General features: G+C 38.9%; 1 protein-coding gene across 4 annotated transcripts in view; it reads left to right on the top strand.

Annotated features, from left to right (window-relative positions):
* The first annotated feature begins 6,646 nt into the window (after positions 1-6,646).
* Positions 6,647-25,803, top strand: part of CNOT2 (CCR4-NOT transcription complex subunit 2) — a 159,841-nt gene continuing 140,684 nt past the window's right edge. For all 4 annotated transcript variants that reach the window (XM_064283883.1, XM_064283882.1, XM_064283886.1 and 1 more), the window contains exon 1: positions 6,647-7,206. The gene's annotated coding sequence lies outside the window, so the exon portion shown is untranslated. The remainder of the gene's footprint in view (positions 7,207-25,803) is intronic.

Raw genomic sequence — 25,803 nt, 5'->3', positions numbered from 1 at the left:
AGAAAGGGTAAGTGAAAACAAAAGTGGGTTCTGAAAAACTTCACAAAAGATGAGTCCTGAAGGAAGATGTATTAGTTATCTATTGCTACATAACAAACTACCCCAAACCTAAGCAGCTTAAAACATTTATTATCTCAGAATCCAGAAGGGGATTAGCTGGGTGGTTCTGGCTCAAGGTCTCTCATGAGGCTGCAGTTAAGCTTTGGGCTGAGGATGGAGTCATCTTAAGGGGGCCTAAGGATTTGTTTCCAAGCTCACTCACATGGTTGTCGGCAGACCTCAGTTCCTTGTTGGCTGTTAACCAGAGATTTCATTTCCTTACCATATAGGCTTCTCCACAGGCTGCCTGAGTGTCCCCGTGACACAGCAGCTTGCTTTCCCCAAATTGAATGATCAGAGAGCGTACTGTGAGGAAGAAGTTCCAATGTCTTTTATTCCCTCATTTCAGAATCACACACTGTCACTCCATGTTACCCTATTCATTAGAAACCCCCATTCCACATACCATTGCCATCGAGTCGGAATTCAGAGACCCTACAGGATAGAGTAGAACTGTTCCACAGGGTTTCCAAGGCTGTCATCTTCATGGAGGCAGGCTGCCACATCTTTCTCCTGTGGAGCAGCTGGTGGGTTCGAATCGCTGACCTTTCTGTCAGCAGCCAAGCGGTTAACCACTGCACCATCAAGGCTCGTTCATTAGAAGCAAGTCACAAAGCCCAACCCACATTCAGGGGGAGGTGAATTAAGATCCATGTCTTGAAGAGAGAGATATCAAAGAATTTTAGGATATATATTTCAAACCATTACAGAAGACTACAGGGAAATTTGTTAAGACATTTTGAGGCAAGAAATAGGTCAATTAAGGCAGACAGAAGAACACTGCAAAGGCATGAAGCATGAAACAGCATGGAATATTGGGATATAATCAGTAGTAGTACTTGAGGCTGCAAATGTAGGAAGGTGCTAGATCATGAAAGGCTTTATACCTCGGAGTTTGGACTTTTATCCTGTAGGTGATGAGCCACCATTAAAGATTTTATGCAGGGGAGTCTCCTAAGATGTGCACTGTAGAAAAATAAATTAAAAAAAACTCCTTTCGAAGTCTAAATAAGAGATTATAAGGGTTTGATTAAAAGAATGGCTAAAGGAATGGAAAGGGGAGGATGGATTCTAGACGTATTTAGAATGTAAAAATGTGATTAGATGTGAAATGTAGAGAACAAAGATAAAAGATTTTTGGCAGATATAGACAACTGAGTACGTGGTGCTATTTCTCAGAATTATCCACTTATTTCTTTAAAAATAAAGATAAGCCCTTAATAATAATAATAATAATAATAATAATAATAATAATAATAATAATAATAAAATAACCAAACCCATTGCTGTGAAGTCAATTGACTCATAGTGACCCTACAGGACAGAGCAGAACTGCTCCATCAAGGAGCTGCTGGTGGATTTGAACTGCTGCCCTTTTGGTTAGCAGCTGTATCACTTAACCACTGTGCCACCAGTGCTCCAAATAAGTATTATAAATCATTGTTATTCTATGAAAATTAAAAATATATACATGAATACACTAAAAACGATGAAAGAAAAAGTAACTGTACTAGTTCCTTCTGCAAGGTTGAATTAACACCATGTGCATATTCTGTTAGACCTTCTTTGTGAGACTTAAAAATTTTTGCAAAATTGGAATTTAAAACTTTTTCTTTGCACTTAACTATATGTCAATAAAAATTCCTCTACACCATTTTTAATGGCTGAGTACTGTTCTATTGTATGGATGTAGCTTAATTTATTTAACCAATCTCCTAATAAACAATGCAATAATGAAGATTCTTGCAATCTAATTGTTGCACACATCCTTTTTTCCTTGATATATTACTCGAAGAGGGACTGATAGATCAAATGCACATGGTCAAGGCTTTTGATATATATGTTAACCAAATGAGAAATATTCCTATTTACATTCTCAGCAGTATAAGCAGTTGTTTCTCTGAACCCTTTACAGTATTATCAAGACATGACCACTTATTACAGTAACACCTGAAGACTAACTTAAGGTGTAACATGTCACTGATAAGTCAGGCTATTACACTTTTATATTATCACACAAAGTCTAAGATTCTTACATGTATTTTAGATGAGGTCCTGTAAGTCACATAATAAATCAGACCCCTATTTAGTGGGAATTTCAACCCTGGATATTATATTGCAGTGCTCTTTCTGATATGCCCGTCTGCCTTACCAAGTTTTTTTTTTTTTTCCCTGTGATAACCACACAGGTTTCCCAGATAAGAGCATAAATTTTCATCTTCAAGGGCCAGAGCCTACGCTTATCCCATTAGTTTACCTGTTTTCCCTAGTTGCTTTCCAGCTAGGATTTTAAAATGGTCTTGAAAGAAACCTTTCAAGATACTGATTTTTTTAAAAGTCTATCTAATCTTAGATAATGATCTATTTTATTCATTCATTCATTCAATCAACAGCACTTATCTAACATCTACTATGTGTGAGGGATAAAGCAATGAACAAAACACATGTAGTCCCTGTTCTCACGGAAATTACATTTTAGTTAGGGTGAAGGGAAACAGAAAATAAATAAAAGAACAAGGCAAATATAAATTATAAGCACTTTTAAGAAAACGAGGGGCACTGGTGGTTCAGTGATAGAATTCTCACAATACATGTTGGAGACTGGGCTTGATTCCTGGCCAAGGTACCTCCATGGGCAGCCATGACCTGTCAGTGGAGGCTTGTGTGATACTATGATGCTGAACAGATTTCATTGGAGCTTCCAGGCTACAAAGAAAATCACAATGATCCAATTTGCAATCGATCAGAAAGCGTTTCCTTCTGCTGTGCATGGGGCTGCCGTAAGTCTGGGGGCCAACTAGATGGCAGCCAGCAACAACATTAAGAAAACAGAAGGTCATGTGATAGAGAATAAATGGGAAGGAAGCAACTTTAGGTACGGTGGCCATGGAAAGTTTCTCAGATATGATATTTGAGTTAACACCTGAAAAATAAGAATTAGCAAGTGCAAAGACCCTGAGATGGCAAGCCTATTAATATTGGATTTGGTTGAGAACAAAAGACCCAAATGGTGGCTTTAATAAGACAGTTTATTTTCTTCTCACATCAAAACCTGAAGGTAAGGCGTATAGGGCTGGTATGGTGCTCCAATTCAGAAAGTCTTCAAGGATCCAGGCTCCTGCCAGTTTATAGTTTTGCCATCTCTAAAATGGAAGAATTTGCCTATGGCCCAGAGATTCAAATGCTGTTTTATACAGGTTAAATTGGCAACTAGCATTCCAAGGTGTTGGATACAGGAAGAGAAAAAGAAGCAAAGGACTAAAGGTGCATACCAGCTTTTAAGGATGGTTCTGGAAAGGTGCCACATGACATTTCTTTTATATCCCATTGGCCAGAACCGTCACGTGGCTAAACGACAGGCTGGAAAATATAGTTAGTGTTCATTCTTGACAGTCATGTGTCCATACCCATTATTATGAAAAAAATGGAGGAATTTTAGGGGACAACTATCAGTCTGCTACAGACTGGAAAGAACTTAGTATGTGACAAAAATAGAAAGGAGGCAATGGGAAGGATAAAAACAAGATGAAGTTGGTGAGGTAGGCAGGAGCCAAATTATACAGTCTTAAAGACGATGGCAAGAAATTGGGATTTAATTCTCTGTACATAGAGAAGCCATCGGACAGTTTTAAACAAGACTGACGTAACCTATTGATATTTTTAAAATAACCACTCTGGCTATGTAAAGAACGGTTTGAAGGGGTAAGAGGCAAAGTGGAAGCAGATAATGTGGATTCTGCAGTGACCCAGCAAGAGAACACAGTGACTGGGACAGGGTGGTAGCACTAGAGGTGGTAAGTGGCTGAACTCAGAGTATATGTGTACAATTAAGGTGATAGTACTGGCTAATGAGTTGGATGTGAGTGTGAGGGAAAAAGCAATCAGGGAATTCTAGTTTTATGTGTGACCAAGTGGGTGAATGGTGGAACTACTTATGGAAATGAGAAAGATTAGGGGAGCCATGAACAAGGAGATTTAAACGTTCCGTTTTACACAAATTAAATCTGAGATGTCTGTCCTTTCTGTCCTTTGCCATAGTAAAATTTTCATTACTGTCCATTTCTTCTACAGCTAGTTATACACAAACTCATTCTTCCTTTAATAACATTTTTTTTCTTAATCTAAGTCAGTAGTTTTTCTATAAGGGGCAAAGTAATTTACCTTATGCGTATTTTGAAAATAAACAAAACACATACTCATAAATATGGACTGTTTAACACTATCTACCAAATGGGCAAATACACTTAACATTTGCAGTGAAGATGAACTTGTTAATGGTATAGGACAATTAAAAAAATGCACCATTTATTGACTGCTTACTAGAAAGCCAGAAACATACTAAGCTCTTAACAGATGTTAGCACATTCAATATCTAGAACCACTCTCTAAGATACGTATAAAGCAAACTTTACAAATTTGTAATAGATGAGAAAAACAAACCAAACCCACTGCTGTTGAGTCAATTCTGACTCATAACGACCCTGTGGACAGTGTAGAACTGCCCCACAGGGTTTTCAAGGCTATAAATCCTTACAGAAACAGTCTGTCACATCTTTCTCCCGAAGAGTGACTGGTGGGTTCAAACTGCCAACCTTTCGGTTACCAGCTGAGCACTTAACCACTGTGTCACCAGGATTTCTTATGGCACAACAGGATAATTAAAAACTTCTTCTTTGACAAGGTTTAAAGTAAATTCATCCTAAACATCATTTTCAAACGAGCAATAGCATCAGTGTATTTTTTCCTCACACTTCTTTCCTACACATTCAACGTCATGAAAATGTTTGCTGTTCTTTCTCTTTCAGTGATATACCCAAGGTAACAAAATCCTCATGCCAGCTTTGTCTCCTTTGGAAGTGATTTCTCTAATTTTCCAAAGTTTATACTATTTAAAATTCATGCTTTTTTGAATAAATATAGGGAGGTAAGAATAAAGTCCATCTTTTGGGCTTAAGGTCAGTAAGTAATGCTTAATACCCACACCCACTGCCGTCGAGTCGATTCTGACTCATAGTGACCCTATAGGACAGAGTAGAACTGCCCCATAGAGTTTCCAAGGAGCACCTGGAGGATTTGAACTGCCAACCTCTTGGTTAGCAGCCGCAGCACTTAACCACTACACCACTAGGGTTTCCACGCTTGATACATATAGGCATATAAGCATATTTGCTTTTTATCATTCCTTTTTATGTCTCGGTATTATTAATGGTTATATTTTTTTAATTAATAAATTCAAACGCTCAGTAATGCTAGGTATTACTAAATATCATTGTAGATAAAGGCATATTTGGTCTTTTAACACACAATGTTATGGTAATAGATGCTAATAACATCAAAAGAGGAAGCAGAATAGGTAGGAAGAAACGGGATGTAGGGTAGAAGGGAGCGAAGGACATAAAGAAACAAATGTTCTTCCTTGAATTTTCCTGAAGTTAAAAAACAAAAAAACATGACGTTTAATGAAATGAATAATTGGATAAAACATTTTCTATTGGCTACATGAGCACCATTTGGAATTAAAATAAATTCACACGATATCTACTGAAAACATCTTGCATTTCAAAACATAACAAAGTTATTCTTTATTTTATAGTATGCTTATTTTTCTTGCTATTTATGTCTGAAATGTCCTTGCCGTTTAGTGACAAATTTTGAATTGGATTATAGTGACTTTGGGGAGAGATTTTATATAACAAACAAAAACTAAAGTAAAAATTTTATTTACTTCAAATTAACTGTACTTTACATTTATTTGGAAATCCTGGTGACGCAGTGCTGAGGAGCTACAGCTGTTAACCAAAAGGTTGGCAGTTCGAATCCACCAGGTATTCCTTGGAAACTCTATGGGTAGTTCCATTCTGTCCTATAGGGTTGCTATGAGTCAGAACTGACCAGACGGCAATGGGTCTGGTTTTTTTTTTTTTTTGGTTTACATTTATAAATAAATTCTATCACTCAAACAGAAAGAAATTACAATTCTCATGTTCTGGAACTAAAGAATTCCAAGACACACACGCAGAGGGCCTTTTTCTTTCACTTTAAGTCCAAAAATGTCGAGTAACTATAAAAGAGAGAGCGTTTACAGACACACAAAGGAATAGAGCGCGATTATTGCAAGGAAAACAAACTTAATTTCACTTTTGAGCAACAATTAATTTCCAAGAAAGCACAGACTGCTGTTGCGCAATTTCCTCCAAAGCCACCATAATTACAAACGGACTTGCTGATGGCCCAGTCACTCAAGCTTACGCGGAGACGGGGAAGTGGGGGCAATTTGTTGTCGTGCGCCCTGGAGTCGATACCGATTCATAGTATGAGTAGAGGCTAGACAAAATGCTATAAACCTAACTCAGCCGGTGCAAGCTCACAAAATAATGCTTTTAAAAACCTGCTCTCCAATATACTTCCTCCCACCACGTTAAAAAAAAAAATAAGGGTGGCGAATAGAAAACAGCAATGGTTTCGGCAGAGAGGAACTCACTTCTCAGGAGGTGACGGTGAGGTGCTGCGGGTCTCTGGATGTGCGTGCACAAGCACCGGAGGCTCCAGGGGCTGAGAGAGGAAAACGGGACAGCGATCAGGTTTGCTTCAGGTGGTGGGAGTGAGGAAGGGCCCCACTCGAGGCGGACGTGGGAGGGCGGAGTGTTGGACACAAACACAAACACGCTCCACGTCCCCGAGGAGGGCGGACCGATGCCACCTCACCATTCCCCGCCCCTGGACCCCGCGGTCCCCCTCTGACCTACAGCCCGAGCCCAGTGCGAAGCGACCCGGTCCTAGGAGGGCATTACGGCCGCAGAGGGCCCCGCTCGCTGTAACGGCCGCGAAAGAGCCTCCCACGGAAAAACAAAAGACACGGCGGAGGCCGCGGTGAGGGCGATGGGTAGTGAAGCGCTCCTCTCCACCTTCCTCTGAGAGCGCTGGAAACTGCCCACCCACCCCATCCTGTCGGGTCGGCAATCTATGCTCCCACCTTCCGCCGCCGCCTTGAGGCAAGCCGGAGCGACGGGGTCACGACGGGGGTCAGAGGGTAAAGGTCTTGCTCCCAGCAGCCTCCGCGGTGGATACGTCGCCATCTTGGATCCGCGGGACAAGAAAATTCATGCGGTGAGTTTTTGGCAAATTTTCGGAAGTCTGGCTGCGGGGCGCGCGGCGGGGGCGGCGGATTCGGGGCCCCCGCAAGGCGGGGGAATGCCTCGGGGCCGGGCCGGTGGCGTCCGGGGTCCGCGGGCAGTGTCCCGACCCACCGCTTCCCGTTGCTTTTGTCTAGGCTCCAATCGAGAGAGGGAGAGCGGAGCGGGCGGGGAGGGGGGTGGCGGCGGTGGAGGGAGGGAGGGGGTGTGTATACGGGGTGGTGGTGGACGGGACGTAAAGCGTCGCTCTACTCAGGCCGCTGCCGCGGCAGCTCCGGAGCTTAGGCCGAGTCCCACCCGCGGGCAACCGGGCTTTCCCTACACTCGGCTCCCGCCAGCGCGGAGGAGCCGCCGCCGCGCTGCTTCTTGGGGAAGACAAGAAGGCGGCAGCGGCGGTGGCCGAGGAGTCCGGGCTAGCTTTAGACGACGCTACCGCCTTCCTAGCAGCTGCCGCGGTCTCTGGCTCTTCCCAGCGTCTCACTACACGTACATCGTCCGCAACTTGTGTGTTTCTGTGTTTAAGATGAGGGGCATTGGACTGGCTAACGGGTTGCAGGCCTTAGGGTACCAAAGGCTGTAAATGGTGGAGGAGGAAGGAGTGCAACTGTGATGCCTGTGCCACCGCACCGGGAGGATGAAGCTTCCGTGGTGTCATAGGGACTGAGTCAGGATGATCCTCTGGCGGCGGAGGAACCCGAGACGATTCTGCCTGTGAAAGTTGCTAGCCCTCGGTTTCCACTTCCGCCGGGGCTGCTGCTCGTCTAGCTGTCTTGGGTCTAACTTAAAAGTTAAACGAAAGAATGAGTGGGGTTAAAGGCCCTCTTAGTTCTTAGTTGAGGTTCTGTGGGTCCAGAAGAAAGCTTCGTAACTCTAGGTAGCTATGTTCCTCAGCGAATGCGAATTGTAGTTTTCTTTCGGGAAAGCATTTCCTAGGTTTTAAAGTAGGCATTTATCTCAGGCCCTGTGGGTACTATATTTCCACGACAAAAGCCTAACATACGGGTGCCATCCTCTCGGAAGGAACCTAAACATCAACTTCCTTCCAGTCCTAGGAGAAACCATCACTTTTCAACATCCAGAAAAGGGGTGCAGCACATTTTCTTTTTTATAACTCTTGGTCAAAGGATTCTACCTCATTTTCAGTCATCTAAACGGTTTCTAATCATTAGATACATTGGTATCAACCCTTAGATTCTTGGCTAAATGGTAAAAAGTACTGAGTTAAAATCTGTTCATGAGGAAACTAGGTTTGAAATTGGAGTTCAAAGTTGGACACATTTCCTGTCATGGTTGATATTAGGAATTTCTAGAACTCTGGAGTCATAGGTGCAACTTTTGATTTGCCTTTGAAGCATCATAAGCAGAAATGAAAAAGTGTGGGATGGGGTAGAAATTTAAAAATACCTGTTTTTTCATACCCATTTTATGTTGTTTGGGAATGCTTGGTATATTTGACAAGTTAACTCTCAAAGGTCACCGAGTATATCTCGTTTGCAATTTTGGAAGGTAACTGCATCCCAGATTTAAAGGGTTGATACACAATCTCAGTGCACTGAAATGATTGTCTGCTACGTTCAAATCTCTTTCATTGAAGTGTTTCTTAATGGACCAAGATCATTAATAAGTTTTGTATGTTGAACTTCTGTTTAGTTTGTAGTTCTTTTGTTATACTAGATACTAAAGGAAAAGCAAGATACATTTTAAAACAAGACAACTCCAACTCTGTCTGCTTCTTACTTGTCTGTAATATTTTCATTTAGTTTTAAAACGGCGTTTTTTTCCTTCTTTTTTCAGGGGGCATGAATTGCGGTGATTTCTGTAAACTGCTATTTTAGAGAGGAAAGGAAAAACTTTCACGTTTTTGCATTCTAATTAATGATGTATCAATACCAATAAGTTAATGTAAACATTACTTGTTGGCAAAATCCTTTTGTTCTACGTATATAGTGTAGAGATCTGTGACCTAATCTGATACCCTTGGGGAATGAGAATTGCTTATATGTTCAACCTAGCAACAGATAAAACTTTTAACATTTTTTTTCGGCTTCTATTACACTTGCGTTTCAAAGTAAATTTATGTGGTGGAAAAATGAGGGCAAAATGCACGAGTGTGAGTGACTTATACCCCCTTTTGAGAAGGAGTCCTGGTGGCGCAGTGGTTAAGAGCTCCGTTGCTAACCAAAAGGTTGGCGGTTCGAATCTACCAGCTGCTCCTTGGAAACCCTGCTCTGTCCTGTAGGGTCACTATTAGTTGGAATCGACTCGAAGGTAATGGGTTTGGTTCGGTTTTTGGTTTTATTTGATTAGTACTGATGTTGAAGATAATATAAAACTCAGAATGATATGCCTCCCCGTTTTTACTTTATAACTTTGAACTTTTACTTTTTGATTTTTCAGAGATGTTTTATCATTAGTTATAATCTGAAAATTCTCTTTGTTCAAAAGTGAATAAATACTTTAGATTTATGAGTAAATTTTACTAGAAGTGCTTCTAACCCAGTTTTTTTGGTTTTTACCTCTTCAGTAGATACTGATATTAAAAGTACTTGTATTTTGAAAGACCATTACAGAATTTTTTAAAACCTATGAGAGGTTATAATTTTACTGTTTTTAGGGACAAATTTGCTTCATAAGATTTACTGATAATATGAAAAAGTAAAGAAAATGATGCTGCATGTGTATGTATGAAATACTGAGTGGATACTAATAGACTTGTAAAAAGAGCTTGGTTTATAATTTGTTTTTTTTTTTTTTCCTTTCAAAGCAATGTTAAATGATAGCATTTTTTTTCAAGTGTCTTAAAAATTTTGACTGTAGAAAGCTTATTCTGTTACGGTCACATACTTAAAAGCAGACTCTAACAATCCCATGTACCTGCCCTAATAGGCATTTGCTGACAGTTTATGCAAACAGCAATACAGTCTTAGGAAAAAGTTACTACTAAATATTTATGATTTTATTTATTATCTGGACCTCTAGTGGATTTTGTAACACAAGGATAGGAAAGTTTCAGAGGCGGAGTTAAGATGAGTTGCACCATAATATGTTAATACAGTTAGGTTCATATCAATGGATCTAGTGCTATGATGGAGTCATTCTCCTTAATGGTACAGGTGATTGTTTTCCTTACTAAGGATGATTTCTACCTGCGATACTTAAAGGAATTGAAATTCATTATGACTTGTACTAGATATTTTGGGAAGTTACACTAAAATCGATGTTGCAGAAAGTCTGTTGAAAGAAAGAATGGAAGCTAGGGTTCTAAATTTTTTTAATTTTATCATTTTTACTTTGGTTTTGTTCGTTGAGTCCTTCCTCTGTTTAAATAGTACTTAGGTTTTTTTCTGTTTGGCATCCTTTGATTTCTCTTTTAAAACTTGCATCTTATTACCGATCATATGATGTAGCTTGTTCGTTTATTTGGGTGGGGATGTCCTAGAAATAAAATTCCTAGTATGTTTTTCTGACAGCTTGTTCTCTGAAATACAGATGCAAATCGCTAGGTGTATCGCTTGGAGTATTCTCTATTATGAAGTAATGCAAAGATTTACAATGGTTATTTTTTGTTAAGAATTTTTAGCTTATATAATATGGAAATACAAAGAAGTGAGTTTTCTAGGAGAAAATGATATATTCACCTTTCTGAACACTAACATTTTGTATATGGTACACTCAGGATGTAAGTCTATATAGATATAGTTAGATATATTGGACATGTTTACCACTTACCCTGTAGGGTTTTCTTTTCCTTTGCATTCATGGGTATGTTTTCCTTTGTGTGTGTGTGTATTTTAACTCTCTTCTCCATTGCTTGACAGACTTCTTATTCTTCACAGCTCAACTATGGTGTCATATTCTTTACAAAACCTTTCTGATATTCCAAATCCTTCTTTTGTACTGCCTTTTATTTTTGAAACTTCTGTTATTGAATGTGTCACACTTTATTGTAATTTACTGTTCATCCCCATCTCCCACTAATAACCTTCACTGACCAGTGAGCACCTCTGAGAGGTAGAGATCTGTCTTATTTAGGTTTATGTTTCTAGTGCCTTCTATGAGCCCTGGTGGCCTGGTGGTTAAAAACTTGGCTGCTATCCGAAAGACTGGCAATTCGAATCCACCAGCCGCTCTTTGGAAACCCTATGGGGCAGTTCTGCTCTGTCCTATAGGTCACTGTGAGTTGGAATCGACTTGACAGCAACTGGTTAGTGCTTTGTATAATGCATAGTATGTAGTAGGGTCTTAATAAATATTCATTAAACTGATGCCAGATTGTCATTTGACCCTTCATGCTGTCAGAGTACCTTGTTTCCAATCCAGAGTTCATAAGCAACAAATTGGGAAAAAAAGGTAGAGAGGAGAACATCTGTGTTCCTTTTTTGAATCCTTTCCTAGAGTTTTGCCTCTTGCCTGTCAGAAGTTAGGTAGGTAGTGAGCTATTTAAAGAAAGCATGTGTATAGTGAGTGAGGAACTGAGGGAAAGATGTTGTAAATAAAGTGATTAATACCCTATTTGGCTTTTGGCAGAATGTTTAGGACTGTGATTCTCTCTGTATTCAGTGTGCTAACACCATGGTTGAAGGAGATAGTTTTGTATTTTTATATAATAATGTATATTTACCAGGACTTAACATACACTTCTATTAGATTTGGGCTTTTTGAAGTTAGATTCTATGTTGTTTTCACCTTTTTACTCTTAATGCCTGGCCCTGTGCCTAGTACAAAGTAAGAGTTCTTTACTGCGAATACCGTTCTCCTTAAGGAAGTTAGGTGAGATGAGTTAACGTATCATAATTTACGGGAGGTCGAAAATCCAAAAAGCTTTGAGAAGTAAAATTTTTTTTTTTTTAAATAAGCATGGTGCCAAAATCCAACTTCAAATGATAGTAGCTTGTTTATCATCTTTAGTTGTCTCTCTCAACCTTATTTTCCAATATTTTGATAAGGGAAGTGTTGTGTTTGATCATGGGTTTTGCCTAGATCACTCTGGGGGGGAGCGGTATCATGATATATATATATATATATATATGTATTATTTTACCTTTCTAAAATCTGAAAAATTCTAGTTCTGAGAAATGCTGTAATGTGGTCTTCAAGGATTTTGGATAAAAGATTGTGCTCTGGTGTTGTGTCCATTTTAGAGATATAGATATCAAACCAGGTTAAATGTCTCCTGGAAGATGATAGAGATGCTAACATTTTCTTATATTTTATTTGCTTATATATTTTCTAGAGACATTTAACTCACAAACACACAGACAAAAAAATTTGATCCAGTACTCAGGACGCTAGTGCTTTCTCTGCTTTTACTGAAAGGAAATGTTTTTCCTTATTTGAAAGTAGATGGGAATACAGACAGTAAAATTTTACTCTGCCAAGTAATGACAAAATAAACAAGAGAGAATTATGTGTCCCAGCAATGTAGATAACAGTGAATAGACTTGCTTTTTTTTAAAGCTTATATTACTATACCATTTTTCCATTTATATATCTGGATATGGAAATATAACTCCATTTTGTATCAGCATCTGGTCAAAATGTAATCTTGATTATGTAATACAGTATGTTTGAGAGAGGGACATTTGGTTTCATGTCATATCTGGCAGAAATGTTTTTGTGTTACTTTTAAAATTGCAGATTACAATGCTTATCTTGTATACTAGTTTGTGAATAGTTTTTTGTTTGTAAAGGAATCTTTCATAGATTAGTAAACTGATAATATTCAATAAATTTACTGTGCCATTCAAAGGACCTGATTCCTTTTGGCTTTATATTATTAGTACCGAATATTTTAAAAATGCTTTGTAACTTGTTAAGTATTTTCATATAAAAAAACGAAAAAACCCATTGCAGCCGAGTTGATTCCGACTCATAGCAACCGTAAAAGACAGAGTAGAACTTCCACATAGGGTTTCCAAGGAGCAACTGGTGAATTTGAACTGCCGACCTTTTGGTTAGCAGCTGAGCTCTTAACTACTGTGCTACCAGGGCTCCATACTTTCATATACATTATCTCAATATCATATGATTGTCACTTTGATGTTTACTTTTTAAAGAAGTTTAAATTGCAACATTAATATTTATAAAAATAGAAAAAAATAAAGCTGTTTTGAGTAATATGAAGATTAGAAGTTGGAAATTATGAAGGCTGTTTCTGTCCTTTTAAATTGGACTCATCATCCAATTTGTTTCTTATTTATTTTAGTGCTACGCTGTAGAGAAAATTCTGATTCTCAAATTAAGTAGGTGTAAATGGAAATTTTTTTGATCCTATCTGATCATCTTGCAGATTCGAGACACTTAATTAAATTGATATAACCAAAACCAAAAACCAAATCCAGTGCCATCGAGTTGATTCCGATTCATAGCGACCCTATAGGACAGAGTGGAGCTGCACCATAGAGTTTCCAAGGAGCACCTGGCAGATTTGAACTGCTGACCCTTTGGTTAGCAGCCGTAGCACTTAACCACTACACCACCAGGGTTTCCATAAATGGAAATAGAAGCAGTAGGAAAATACTTTTTTCAAGCTTGACTTTCTGGCGATAGCCAACAACTGCTCATGTTTTTAAAAATTATTAACATGTTAATAAAAAAAACTACCCGAATCTTATATGAGAATAGTATTAAAATGAGAATAAATGATAATCTTGTATCATATTGATGCCACATATTACAGGTTTACTTATTCCGTACAATCCTGTGAGGAAACCATGTGCGGAGCAGATAGTCCTTGAGCTTTTCCTTGATTTTTGTATTATACAGAGTACTGCTTTAGGGGTTGTTATGGATTGACTTGTGTCCTCCAGAAATATGTATTGTAAATCCTTAACTCTTTGCCTTTGATTATGATCCCATTTGGGAATGGGTTGTTTTATGTTAATGAGACAGGATTAGTGTAGGGTGTGTCTTCAGTCAATCTCTTTTGAGATAATGAAAGAGATTAAACAAGCAAGCAAAAGCAGCAGAGATGGGGGAAGAGAGATGCCGAGGCACATGAAGATCGACCAGGAGCAGAAGCTTACAAGAAACAAGGACCTTCCTCCAGAGCCAACAGAGAAAGAAGGCCTTTCCCTAGAGCCCTAGAGCTAAGCACCCTGAATTCGGACTTCTAGCCTCCTAAACCAAAGAAAATAAATTTTTGTTAAAGCCATCCATTTCTGTTATAGCAGTACCAGATAACAAAGAATTTGTTATAGAAAAGTGGGGCTCTAACAAATTCATACAGTGTGTAAGTGGTTTTGGAATTGGGTAATGGGTGTAGGCTGAAAGAGTTTTAAGGTGCCTAATAGTAAAAGCAGGAGCCCTGGTGGCACAGTGGTTAACACGATTGACTGTTAACTGAAAGGCTGACCGTTTTGAAACTGCCAACAGCTCCATGGGAGAAAGATTTGACAGTCTGCTTCCATAGAGATTTACAGCCTTGGAAATCCTATAGGGTTGCTATGAGTCAGAACTGACTTGATTTGATGGCAGTGGGTTTGGAATAGTAAAAGCCTAGAGTGCCTAGAAGAGATGGTTGGTAGAATTATGGATATCAAAGGCAGCTCTGGTGAGGGCTCAGAAGGAAGTGAAAAGAGCTATGGAGACACTCTTATCATCTTAGAGAATATATGGTGTCAGCAACAGAATGTTACTAGAAAGGGGGCCATTGAATGTGCTCTGGTGAGACTTTAAAAGAAAATGAACATGTAATTGGACAGTGGAAGAAGGGCAGTGGTTTTTATGCAGTGGCAAAGAACTTGTCTGAATTACGTTCAGATGTTTGGTGGAAGGACTTTGAAGTGATTAACTTGGATATGTAGTTGAGGAGATGTCTAAGCAAGATCTCAGTGGGGCTGTCTGGTTTCTCCTTGCTGCTTATAGTAAAATACGAGAGTAAAGAAGATGTACTTAAACATGGACTGTGCAAAATGAAAACAAAACTTAAAGATCTGGAAAATCCTGCAGTATTAGACTAAGGACACGTGTCCTAGAATGTTCACTGAGGACATGGCTATACAATCTTTTGTTTAAGAGGTTAAGCCTGTGGCTGATGGACCTAACCAAGTACAGCAGAAAATCTATCAGTTTAGACTGAAAGGGACAGAGAAATGATGAAAGAAAACTGTCAGCCCCTTGGAATTCTACAGGCAGGAAATAGGCCAAAGGACATACATCTCTTGTCCTCCAGGAAAAGAAAAGGACCATCCCTAGAGCCGCTTGGGGATCAGCAGAACTGTTGGAAGGAGCAGAGGAAGCCAGGCCTTCTGGATCTCAAAGGGTGGGGCCATAGCCTCCTAGGTTGCAAAGAGTCAAATCTTTACCAACTTGGTTCTGTAGTGTTTGGCCACCCAGAGCTGAGGGGGCAGGGCTGCCACACCCAAGGGACAGAAGCACGGTGCCTGCTGGGGCTGAGAGTGTGGGGTTGCCATTCAGAGGAACTAGGAGAATGGGGCCTCCAAAGCCAAGGGAGCTGAGTTGCATTCTCAGTGGGCCTGGAAGGTGGAGCTGAAGCCCAGGGCCGAGGGGCCTCAACCCAGAATCCAGAGAGCGTGGCCAACACCAAGAGTCTGGACAGTAAGGCCATTGCCTAGGTGGTCTCAGAGAACACAAGATAATTTTCAAGCCTCGAGAGCTAATCTAAATTGTTGTTCTGGGTTTTGGATTTGCTTGGTGTCCATTATCCCTTCCTTCCCTCCAGCCTCTCCCATTTATAATGGAAATGTATATCTTGTGCTGGTTCCTCCATTGTATTTTGGAAGAAGATAACCTGTATTTTAGATTTCACAGGTTCACAGATGAAGAGAATTTTGCCCCAGGCTAGAATATGCCTAACACTCCAGGATGAAATATACCTAATGTCTCACACATATTTGATTTAGATGATTCAGAAGATGAGATTTTGGACTTGGAGTTGATTTAAGACTTTTGGGACGGGGTGAATTTATTTTGCATGTGTCAAGGACATGAATTTTGGACAAAATGTGGACGGGGTATAGTTTTTATAATTTCATGTGAATGAGCATGTCTAGCTTGAGTTTTAAAACAATTAGAGCTATAACCTTCTAATCTATGTGCATTTATGAGAGATTCTAGGCGTATTCAATGACATACCAGGCCAAACTTTACAACCTGGCAGCTGAGATGGTAGCCTTCAAAGAGTTTAAATTTGGTGTGTAATGTACTTATGTGTACATGTTATTTGTGTGTATGTGAGTGAGAAAGAATCACATATCCTAAAATACGTGTAAAACAATTATATTCAAATACTTCAGGGACTTCTTGAAGTATCCTGAATAATCTAGGGTGTTTCATGGCATAGTTTGGAAACTATGGGCTAGATGATTGCTGAGGTCACTTCCAATCCTAAAATTCCATGTTTTTAAAAAGTCAGACTTTTTCTTCTCACCAGGGATGCGAAATTCACAGAATTTTCTTCAATGGCATTTGAATATAAGTTGCTTAAGTTAAATTTTAAGCTGTACTGGTTGGATATTAGCATGGTAGATGTTTATAGCTAAATTCTTTTGTAATTTGAATATTCTCTGCTAGACATTGTTACAAATGCTGGGGATATGATTGTGAGCAAGACAAGCCTTGTTCGAGGAGCTAACACTATAGAAGGGAAGACAGATAATAAGCAAGTAAATTAACATGATTTTAGGTAATGGTAACTACTAAGAAGAAAATAAGGTGGGATAAGGGTATAATGATTGATTAGGGATGGGAGGAGACTGTTTTCAGTAAGGTGATAAAGAAGGACTTCTGTGGAGGTGTCATTTCAGCAGAAACCAAAAAGAGAAAGCTAGGCAAAAATCTGGGCAAATGGTTTTCCAAGTAGAAGGAATAGAAGGCCTAAGATGGGATCAAGTTTAGCATGTTTGAAGGTGATGAGAAGTTTTATAAATCATTATGTAGTGCTTTCTACATAAATTGGAATAAATCTCTAAAGGTGTAAAGAGATGATTAAGACATAATACTTGTCTTTTAATTGCGGGAAATATTGTGAGGCAGTAATTTATAATAAATTTTATAAAGGGCTGCAGGGAAGAGTTCCCTGACCAGGAAACGAACCCAGGCTGTGGCAGTGAAAGCACCAAATCCGAACCATTAGACCATCAGGGAAGACAGCTTCCTGGGCAACTGACTAGAAGAAATCCTTATTTATGCCTATTCCCAGGGAAGGTGATCCAACTGAATGCAGAAATTATAGAGCAATATCATTAATATCACACACAAGCAAAATTTTGCTGAAGATCATTCAAAAACAGCTGCAGCAGTATGTCGACAGGGAACTGCCAGAAATTCAGGCTGGTTTCAGAAGACGACATGGAACCAGGGATATCATTGCTGATCCTGGCTGAAAGCATAGAATACCAGAAGGATGTTTACCTGTGTTTTATTGACTATGCCAAGGCATTTGACTGTGTGGATCATAACAAGTTATGGATAACATTGCGAAGAATGGGAATGCCAGAACACTTAATTGTGCTCATAAGGAACCTTGACATAGATCAAGTAGCAGTTGTTCGGACAGGTCAAGGGGATACTGATTGGTTTAAAGTCAGGAAAGGTGTGCGCCAGGGTTGTATTCTTTCACTATACCTATTCAATCTGTATGCTGTGCAGATAATCTAAGAAGCTGGACTGTTTGAAGAAGAACGAGATATCAGGATTGGAGGAAGACTCATTAACAACCTGCGTTTATGCAGATGACACAACCTTGCTTGCTGAAAGTGAAGAGGACTTGAAGCAACTTACTAATGAAGATCCGAAGACCACAGCCTTCAGTGTGGATTGCACCTCAACATGAAGAAAACAAAAATCCTCACAACTGGACTAATGAGCAACATCATGATAAAGAGATAAGACTGAAGTTGTCAAGGATTTCATTTTACTTAGATCCACAATCAACAGCTATGGAAGCAGCAGCCAAGAAATCAAACGACACATTTCATTGGGTAAATCTGCTGCAAAGGACCTCTTCAAAGTGTTAAGAAGCAAAGATGTCAACTTGAAGACTAAGGTGAGCCTGACACAAGCCTTGATATTTTCGATTGCATCATATGAATGAGAAAGCTGGACAGTGAATAAGGAAGACAGAAGAAGAATTGACACCTTTGAATTCTGGTGTTGGTGAAGAATATTGAATATACCACAGACTGCCAAAAGAACGAACAAATCTGTCTTGGAAGAAGTACAACCAGAATGCTCCTTAGAAGTAAGGAGGACGAGACTGTGTCTTACATACTTTGGACGTGTTGTCAGGAGGGATCAGTCCCTGGAGAAGGACATCATGCTTGGCAAAGTACAAGGTCAGCGGAAAAGAGGAAGACCCTCAGCAAGGTGGATTGACATAGTGGCTGTAACAGTGGACTCAAGCATAGCAACAATTGTAAGGATGGTGCAGGACTGGGCAGTGTTTCGTTCTGTTGTGCATAGGGTCACTATGAGTTGGAACAGACTCAACGGCACCTTACAACAACAACAACATAGGGAAGTGGGATTTTTTTTTTTTTTTTCGTTAAGATGCCATGAAAATGCTTACTGGATCAGATGAAACTGTGAGTCTGTCTGTATTAATGGAAAAGTATAAAGGAGGACAAACTTTTTTAATTCATGAAGTTACGTAGAATAATAAAAACATCTAAGAAAGAATTTTTAGTTGTGCAAAATTTAGATAGCGAGCTTTAGATATTGGTAATGATTTTTATGTTCAATTAGATTTGGTTGTATAGTTTAAACATTGCTGTGTATCATGCACTTTAAAAACAGGTTCAGTTTTTGTGGTGCGTGATGTGGAAACATGCTAGAGAAGAGCAACAGTGTTTGTGGGAGTTAATGAGGGGGTTTCTGGGAGATAATACTGGAACTGGGTTCTCTAGGGTGATTTGGAGTTCACTCTGTAGGGGAGGTCATGGAAATAGCATTACAAATGCACACAGGCCTGGGAGAATATGCTTGATTTGGCAAATGGCAAGAAAATCCCCTGAAGTGGTGGTTGGAGTTCTGGGACCTCACAGGAGAGGCTGGCTGAAGGAGTGAACTGGCTGTATGGTGAGGCCTTTATCCTATACATTGTGAGGAGCCATTTACTATTTTTGCCCTCAGAGGAAGTGATATTCAGATTTGTGCTTCAGGGGGAAATTTTAGATTCCATCGTCAATCTGTAATTAAAATTGCAAGCTTGATGTTGTGTACAGGTATGCGCCACGTGACATCCGTTCAGGCAATGTCCAACCGGGTGCATGTCTGTGATCTCATAAGGTTCTAATAGAGTTTAGAAATTCCAGTTGAAGAATGGATCGTAGTGTATGTACTTTACTAAGTACTGTAGATCTTATCTTTCACTAGCTCTCCAGGTCCGGTGTCAGGAGCGGTAGGTCCTGGCGGCATCCACCCTATGGCTACCTGTCCACTTGTGCTTGCTTCAGGCAGGGACCATACAGATGCTGCAAGAGCTGCCAAGAGGGATGCCTTGTGAGGCTGGAAATAGCATTACAAATGCACGCATTTGTCTCACTTGGCCAGGGCGCCCTCTGTGACATGCCCGAGACCCTGTGATGGCAGCTGCCAAGCAGTCCTAGCTGCTGTGTTGGTGAGAGGAGGAGCCAGGAAGGTGGCTAGGGGAGGAGATGAAGGTAAAGGAGGGGTGGGCACCATTAGGGGTGGTGAGGAAGGCAGGCTGAGAGGAAGGAAGGGAAGGGAGCCAGCAGCCTGCCTAGAGGTGGCCAACTGGGCAGGAAGTGCTTGAGTCAGCGGGGGCCTGGCATGGCTCTCAGAGACTGGGTGGTAACCACGGAGGACCAGTTGTGGCAGAACCAAAGGTTTCTTGCAGTTCCTTGGCGTAGTGGTGGTGGCGCAGTCCCAGACCTGCCCGGTGACCGTCCTGCAATCCCCTTACCTATATATAACGTGGTGTTCATACAACATCCAAATCACATAACATCCTATTTCACATAATGTATTGTGGACATTAAGCTACGAGTATCTGTGTTTTTTTTTTTGAAGGATTATTTTTCTCCCCATTAAACAAATCGAATATTTTGTATTCATATTAGCAAGGTTTTTATTTATTAAAAACTGTATGAATTTGAAACTTTGTAGTTTGTTTCTTCCAGAGAACTTACTCCTTACATACATAAACCAGTAGTTAAAATTTTTACATTAGTGAATAGAATTTGTTACGTAAGTTTTGGGGCAGGCAGTTTGAATGTTATCATTGCTGTGTGCAGTCCAATTGATTCTAACTTATAGCGGCCCTGTAGGACAGAGTAGAACTGCCTCACAGGGTTTCCTAGGCTGTGTTACAAAAAAAACAGGAGCAGGTTAATAGGTCTTTTTCTCCTGCATGAACCACTGACCTTTCAGTTCGCAGCTGAGCGCTTAACCATTGTACCACCAGGGCTCCTTTGAATGTTATTATCTGACATTATTTGCAGGCATGAGACCTAACATTGCTCGGATAAATTAGAATAAAACAAATTAGCTATGCAGTCATAGAAGTTGATATCTGTATTATTGTTATTGTTAATTGCCGTTGAATCAATTCCGACTAATAGCGACCCCGTGTGTACAGAGGAGAACTGCTCCATGGATTTTTTTTTAAGGCTGTGTGACCTTTTGGGAGCAGATTTCCAGCCTGTGTTCTGAGGCATCTGTGGGTGTGTTCGAACCGCCAACCTTTCAGCTAGTAGTGAAGCACCTAACGCTTTGCTCCACCCAGGGACTCCATTATATTTATTACAAGTGCTTGTTTTAAAATGCTAAGATGTTTGTGTGTGTATATATATTGCTCAAAACACGATAACGTAAGACTTACGCACTTATTCTAGGTTGCTATCATTAGTTTTTAATCCTAAAATGAAAAAAACTCAAGTGTTTGTAATTAGAAAGAATTGATAGTATTGTGATTATTTTTTTATTCCCTAAGAATGCAATTTGAGCAAATTATTACTTTGATAATATGCATTATGTACTGCTATCACAGCAAAAAATTCATTCTACCAAGATGATTTGGAGCTGCTTAGGTCACCTAATTGTCCGTTTAGTCCGGTTTTGGCTAAATAAAATGGAGCTGATTATAGCTATCGTATTAAAGAGTGTTGTATTTTGTTGGGATTTTACATGATGTGATTAAAGAGTCTCTGGACTTAACCAGCTGGAATCGGAATCACAGATCCACCACTTTTAACTAGCTGTGTGACTTCTCCCTATATTTCAGTTTTCTCATGTGAAAAATGAGGTTAAATAACAATACCTCAGGACTGATATAAGGAATAAAGGTTCTTTTTTTGTTGTTGTTGTTGGACTTCCTGTATTAAGGATAAGCTTCTGAGACATATATGAAAATTAGCCGCAGTTAATTCATATTCATAAATCAGATTTGTCAATGAAAAGAAGAATAATGCGGCCTTGCTTTTTGAGTCTAGATATGTTTTTCCTACCACAGATTTTGTTTAGGTGACATTCTGGTTAAGTATTTTGTGTAATATTTTGAGTAACATATAAATAAATCTTAGTATTTCCCTATCTATAGCACTTGGCACAGTGCGTGACACCTAATAAGCATTTAATGATTTCTTTGTTAAATGGGCTAAATCTAATAGGAAGAGCACCAGCATTCAGTATCTACCACTTACAACCTGAGTTATATCTTATTCTCTATAGCAAATTTATTAACTTTTTGTATGTCTCAGGTTTCTTTCCCTTAAAATGGATAAAATATTTTCTCTTGTGCTCTTTTATAAGTATGATCATGTAAAGCATCTGACAGTAGGTTCTTAAAAATATTGGTTTCCATTTCTTTTCCTTTATACGAGTAAATACTTCTAATTTTCAGAGAAAATACTAAACATGACACCTATCAATTAATTTTTGAAAGTTGAGAAAATCAGATCATTTATCTACATTTGTGTGTATGCTTATCCTTAATGGTGAGGTAATATGTTAGTTTGGAAAAAATACAAAGAAGATTGGTTCTAGTCTGGGCTTCATAAATTTATGAGCTATGTGCCTGGCAAATCAATTAGTATTGAAAGCCTCAGCTTTTTAGTCATTTATACTTCCTAATGGATGACAAATGAGATGATAGCAAAGGTGTTTAACTGTAAAGCATGTAAAAGTATTATGATAATGATTTTGATACGATAATGGGATTCGAAATTATTAGTGGTTGTAATGTTACTAGTAGATTTCTAAGTTGTATGATTCATTCATTCATTTACTTCATGATGCTGCATTTATATGGTTTCCCATTTATGTATTTTTATTAAAATCTTACATAATTAAAGTTTAACGTGGCTTCTTGAAGTTTCGTGAGATACAATGATTCTATTATATGTTCATCATAGCAGGCTAGTTAATACTTGGATTTTTTTTTTTTTTTAATTTTTATTGTGCTTTAAGTGAAAGTTTACAAATCAAGTCAGTCTCTCATACAAAAATTGATACACACCTTTCTATATACTCCTAATTGCTCTCCCTGTAATGAGACAGCATACTCCCTCCTTCCACCCTATTTTTGTGTCCACTTGGCCAGCCTCTGACTACCTCTGCCCTCTCACCTCCCCTCCAGACAGGAGATGCCAACATAGTCTCATGTGTCTCCTTGATCCAAGAAGCTCATTCTTCACCAGTATCGTTTTCTGCCCCATAGTCCAGTCCAATCCCTGTCTGAAGAGTTGGCTTTGGGAATGGCTCCTGTCTTGGGCTAACAGAATGTCTGGGGACCTTGATCTTCAGGGTCCTTCTAGTCTCAGTCAGACCATTAAGTCTCTCCTCTTTACGAGAATTTGGGGTCTGCATCTCACTGCTCTCCTGCTCCCTCAGGGGCTCTCTGTTGAGCTCCCTGTCAGGGCATTCATCAGTTGTAACGGGGCACCGTCTAGCTCTACTGGTCTCAAGCCGATGCAGTTTCTGGTTTATGTGGTCCTTTCTCTCTCTTGAGCTCATAATTACCTTGTGTCTTTGATGTTCTCCATTCTTCCTTGCTCCAAGTAAGTTGAGGCCCACTGATGCACCTTAGATGGCCGCTTGCTAGCGTTTAAGACCCCAGACGCCACTCTCCAAAGTGGGATGGGGAATGTTTTCTTGATTGATTTTATTATGCCAAATGACTTAGATGTCCCCTGAAACCATGGTCCCCAAACCCCCACCCCTGGTACGCTGGCCTTCAAAGCATTCAGTTTATTCAGGAAACTTCTTTGCTTTTAGTTCAGTCCAGTTGTGCTGACCTCCACTGTATTGTGTGTTGTCTTTCCCTTCACCTAAAATAATTCTTATCTACTATCTAATTAGTGAAAACCCATGTCCCTCCCTCCTTCCCCCATCTTGTAACCATCAAGTAATATTTTCTTCTCTGTTTAAACTATTTCTCAAGTTATTATAGTGGTTTTATACAATATTTGGCCTTTTGCAACTGACTGATTTCACTCAGCATGATGCCTTCCAGATTCCTCCACGTTATGAAATGTTTCACGGATTCATCATTGTTCTTTATTGATGTGTAGTATTCCATTGTGTGAATATACCACAAATTATCCATTCACCTGTTGATGGGCACCTTGGTTGCTTCCATCTTTTTGCTGTTGTAAACAGTGCTGCAGTGAACGTGGGTGTATATATATCTGTTCATGTAAAGGCTTTTAATTCTCTAAGATATATTCCAATACTTGGATATTTTTGTATGCTAAAGTTCTGTTAATACCTGTGTGTAGTTATATAGCAGGAAGTCTACCTTTTCTTCCATTAGGAGTGAAAGATAAGAATCTTTGGGGTGTTCCCACACTTACAATTGTGTATTTTTTCTTTGTCATTGTAAGGTAAGCATTTTTGTGAGCACCATTCCCGTGTGTCCCAACAAATGAAATTCATTTTGATGCAATTAGAGCACTGAGAACGTTAGTGCAGCAGTTTGAAACTATTGTTTATTCTTTGTGTATGTAATGTGTATGAATAACGTGTATTGTTTTTTTCCTTCCTTCAATCTGTAAGATACCTCTTGACTGCTTAGCCTTTTGAAGCATTAAAAGTAAATACCATATAAGGAAAGCAAAATAGTACTAAGTAGCTGCAGTAGCAAAGCAAGGAAAGTGAATCAGAGTAATGAATTTGGAATATGAGTGTTTTGGATTCAAAGGAAAGGCATTGTTTTTATTGCCTTTCTTGTAAAATCTAGCTATTGATACTATGTGCTTCTTAGGTCTTTTAATTATTTAATCTTGAGCTATTAAAAGGAAGTTGCTTTCAAGTAAAATACTTTATCTCAAAAATACATACTAAAACCACTAGAAACTGGAATTCACCTACCGAAATCACTCAATTAGATTGTCCCTCCATTTTTCCATATGTACTGAGGCAGATAATTTAATAATTAAACAAAATAGCTCATTCATGTCAAAAACTTATTTATGAAAATTAACTTCTAGGAGATAAACAGATCGTCATCAATCTAAGCCCACTTATAGTTTTTCGTAGTTTTAATAATGATTGTCAGGCATAGCAGTGTCCTGTAACATCACATATTCAGTTATTCTAAGAAAAAACTGATTTATTAGTACATCTTAGATAACTTTGACAAGGTTCTTAACACCAAAGCCTTTTTGTTTAGTTTTCTGGGATAACCTGAAGTAACTAGAGAATTTATTCTGTAGATTAGTCTACATCCGAAGCTGTATGATTAATAAGGCTTTTATTTTTAATTGTACATGCCAGGCTTGGAAAGGTGGTATATATGCTAAAATGGAAATACATGGAAAAGATAGGTGTTTTTGCTTTTATAAAGTTCTACTGTTAGTTTTAACATTATTTCAGAAATGCTTTGTCTTTATTTCTGGTTCATCTTCAATTGGCACAGAAAAAGAACAGTTAAATTCCTCTGATATCCAACATCTTACTCAAATTTATGATCCGAGAAGTTTAAATATACTTGGAGAACTCTAACTCAAGTAATTCTGAGTTGAAGTTTTTTAAGGGGATGGAAATGATTTTCTCTATAATTTATTTTATAGTTTTGGATTCCAGTATATAGATATATATTTCAGCATACACACACACACACCTGTTGCCATAGAGTCGATTGCGACTCATAGCGACACTATATACCAAGGAGGTGATACTGTTATTTATTGATTTTTAAATTTTTATATGAAGCAAATAAAATGTGGGGTCATGTGCTTAAAGGAGACCTGTGGTAAAAATTAATAATAAATGGCATGTGCTTATTATAAAAAAAGTAGAAAATAAAGATGAGAAAGAAAATAAAAGTCACTTGTAACTTGCAATCTAGAGAACTTTTAACAGGGACCAACATCATTTGTCCATTTGTGTGTTTTGGGGGTGGGGCGTGTATGTGTGTGCATGTTAAAGCACTATAGTCACTTGTTTTTCTCCTTTATTAAAGCAGTGTAGGTTAATGTGGAAAATTTAGAGTATACAAGAAAGTATAAAAAGGAGGGGAACCTCCACCAGCCAAGAAAACCACTGTTAGCATTTCTGTAATAGAGAACATGGGGCATATACTCACTGCTTTGTAACCTGAATTAAAAAACAAACAAACAAAACTTCGTAATCATTTTCAGCGTCATTT

This window comes from Loxodonta africana, chromosome 4, assembly GCF_030014295.1.
Source record: "Loxodonta africana isolate mLoxAfr1 chromosome 4, mLoxAfr1.hap2, whole genome shotgun sequence".
NCBI classification, from domain to species: Eukaryota; Metazoa; Chordata; class Mammalia; order Proboscidea; family Elephantidae; genus Loxodonta; species Loxodonta africana.
Note: the sequence above shows the minus strand (reverse complement) of the source record. Positions and strands in the feature narration are given on the sequence as shown.